Below are 2,613 nucleotides of genomic sequence, written 5' to 3' on the forward strand. Positions count from 1 at the left end.
GGCCTACTTGGTTTGATGTTGATTTTCAAGTGATAGATGTGCCGGCATCTTACAATTTGTTGTTTGGACGGCCATGGATTCATGCCGCAGGGGCCGTAGCATCCACGCTACATCAGGCAGTGAAGTTTGAGTGGAACCACCAAGAGGTGATCATCCACGGCAACGGTAGCAATCCCATATACAGTCGCCAGACCATCCCAGTAATCGAGGGCAGAAGAAAGATAGGCGGGGAAACTTACCACCACATCGAGCGAGTCAACGCCGTTGATAAGGACAAATGGTGGGACAACAAAATTGAAAGCATATTTAACTGGAGTGGATATGAACCTGGCAAGGGACTTGGCAAGAATCTCCAAGGAATCGCTAAGCCCATAAAACTAAAGAAACATGGCACCAACTTCGGTCTGGGATATGAGTATACTTGGAAAGAATTCAACGACTAGTCGCCACCATGGCGCGGTCCCTACTACCCATTGGAGCAGCCAATACCACGCTTGGAGCAGACTTTCCAACCGATCGAAGTTATCTACGGGTCAGAAGAAGAGGAAGCACTGGCAGCAGTGAGGAATTTGTTCCTGGAAGACGATGACATGGACTGTTGTGTCGTTTTCGAGGAGGAGGGGAAAGAAGGCCCTTCCATACAAGCTGTAAGCAGAGGAGCACGCCTCAATAACTGGACTATCAGAACCACTAGAGCCCGGCGAGCCTCGGGGTAGCAAGGCTGAACAAGCATCATGCACTATCTTTTATTTTACGAGTTAACTTTCCTTTCGCATTTTAATTTCGCAAAAGAGCTCCAATGTTCAAAAACAGTTATGGAATTTATCAAAGCATTTTGGTTTCCTTATAAATCTTACTCTTATTATTTTATCTCATTACTTTATTTATACGGCATTACTATTACTTATCTTGATGAACCAATGACTGTGACATGCAACGAGACGACGCAACAAACAGACATAGAGTCAGAGAAAGATGATATACCGGAAGAGATTGTTAAAGAAGTCGAGAATTTTGAGAACAGACCTAAGTCCAATTTGGACGAGACTGAGATTGTTAACCTGGGAGATGCAGAAGATGTCAAAGAAACACGAATCAGCGTTCATTTGTCACCATCAGAAAAGAAGAATACACAGAATTCCTAAAGGAGTATGAGGACATATTCGCCTGGTCGTACGATGACATGACTGGTCTAAGTACATCTATTGTGGGACACAAACTACTAACTGATCCGACGTGTCCACCGGTAAAGCAGAAGCTCAGAAAGTTTAAGCCTGATATGAGTCTGAAAATCAAGGAAGAAGTCACTAAGCAGGTCAAAGCTAAGGTTCTCAGGGTAGTAGAATATCCAACATGGTTAGCCAACATTCTGCCAGTACCGAAGAAGGATCGGTAGGTCAGAGTCTGTGTGGACTACCGGGATCTCAACCGGGCCAGTCCAAAAGACGACTTTCCCTTGCCAAACATACACATCCTGATTGACAATTGCGCCAAGCACGAGTTGCAATCATTTGTAGATTGTTTCGCTGGGTATCATCAGATCTGGATGGACGAAGAAGATGCTGAGAAAACGGCTTTCATTACGCCGTGGGGGATGTACTGCTACAAGATGATGCCATTCGGGTTAAAGAATGCAGGGGCCACCTACATGAGGGCCATGACTACCATTTTTCATGATATGATACACAAGGAGATCGAGGTGTACGTAGACGACATCATCATTAAGTCAAAGAAGGCCACTGATCACATGGAAGATTTGAGGAAATTCTTCAATAGACTAAGAAGGTACAACCTGAAACTGAATCCCGCAAAATGTGCATTCGGGGTTCCAGCTGGAAAATTGCTTAGGTTTATTGTGAGTCGCCAGGGAATAGAGCTGGATCCATCAAAGATCAAAGCCATTCAAGAATTGCCACCGCCAAAGAACAAGAAGGACGTAATGAGTTTCTTGGGAAGACTCAACTACATCAACCGATTCATAGCTCAATCTACAGTTATATGCGAGTCAATCTTTAAGATGTTGAAGAAGGACGCCGCTACCAAATGGACCGATGACTGCCAGAAGGCCTTCGGCAGAATCAAGGAGTACCTGTCAACACCACCGGTTTTGGTCCCGCCCGAGCCAGGTAGACCTCTACTACTCTACCTCGCAGTATTGGATGGAGCATTCGGTTGTGTTCTGGGGCAACATGACGAAACGGGGAGGAAGGAGCAGGCCATCTATTATCTCAGTAAGAAGTTCACCCCGTACGAAGCCCGGTATTATCTGTTAGAGCGCACCTGTTGTGCTTTGACTTGGGTAGCTCAGAAGTTGAGGCACTACTTCTGTGCCTATACCACATATCTCATATCAAGGATGGATCCTTTGAAGTACATCTTTCAGAAGCCCATGCCTACCGGCAAGCTAGCCAAGTGGCAAATCCTGTTGAGTGAATTTGACATTGTCTACGTAACTCAGAAAGCGATCAAAGGCAAGCATTGGCAGATCACCTTGCCGAGAATCCCGTGACGGAGAATACGATCCCCTAAAGCGTAATTTTCCTGATGAAGAGGTATCATTCATACGGAGAGGTATATTGCAGAATCCTATGATGGTTGAGAATGTTTTCGATG

The 2,613-nt window shown here is 45.3% G+C and overlaps 1 pseudogene; it reads left to right on the plus strand.

Moving 5' to 3' along the window:
* Nucleotides 1,409–2,613, plus strand: part of LOC109228393 — a 3,844-nt pseudogene continuing 2,639 nt past the window's right edge.

The sequence above is a fragment of the Nicotiana attenuata genome, chromosome 6 (genome assembly GCF_001879085.1).
Source record: "Nicotiana attenuata strain UT chromosome 6, NIATTr2, whole genome shotgun sequence".
In the NCBI taxonomy this organism is placed as follows: Eukaryota; Viridiplantae; Streptophyta; class Magnoliopsida; order Solanales; family Solanaceae; genus Nicotiana; species Nicotiana attenuata.